Source organism: Trichechus manatus, unplaced genomic scaffold (genome assembly GCF_000243295.1).
Source record: "Trichechus manatus latirostris isolate Lorelei unplaced genomic scaffold, TriManLat1.0 scaffold00244, whole genome shotgun sequence".
Classification (NCBI taxonomy): Eukaryota; Metazoa; Chordata; class Mammalia; order Sirenia; family Trichechidae; genus Trichechus; species Trichechus manatus.
This window is the reverse complement of record NW_004444180.1, coordinates 1,598,011-1,598,572: the sequence shown is the minus strand read 5'-3', so window position 1 is coordinate 1,598,572 and position 562 is coordinate 1,598,011.

Genomic DNA, 562 nt, shown 5'->3' with positions numbered 1-562 from the left:
GGGAATTGCCCCTGGTGGGCCTCTGCTGGCCTGGGGACAGGACAGAGTGTGCCACAGGCCCTCGGCCACACCCCTGGGGAGAAGGGCCTCAAACACCCTTTTTGGTCGTTATATACTAGCAAATGTTTAAAAAACTTAGACCCACATAAAATAAACGCTCCATTTTGCCGCTCCCCCCAACAGCCCCACTCTCGGCAGTAACCACTGTTGGAGTCCCGGGCTCCCCTCCAGACCTTGTATCTGTGTGTGCTTACACAGACGTACGGATCACACAATAGCGCTTCCTCTTCCACAGAAAGCGTGTATTTAAGGAGGACACACGACAGTACGAAGATCAAAAGGTACAGAGGGCATCAGGTGGATAGCACCGGGATGTCTCCCCTCCCCTAGAGGGGCCCTGCTCCTGGCCTGCAGCCCTCCCTTGCTGCCAGGGTGTCTTAAAGGCTCACAGGACCCCGCGCTGTGACCGCTGCTCACAGCTCGCGTCCTAAGCCAGCCTGGCCGCTGGCACGGAGGTCCCCTCTGGTTTGCGATCACAGCCAGCACCACCGTGAGCCCGTGT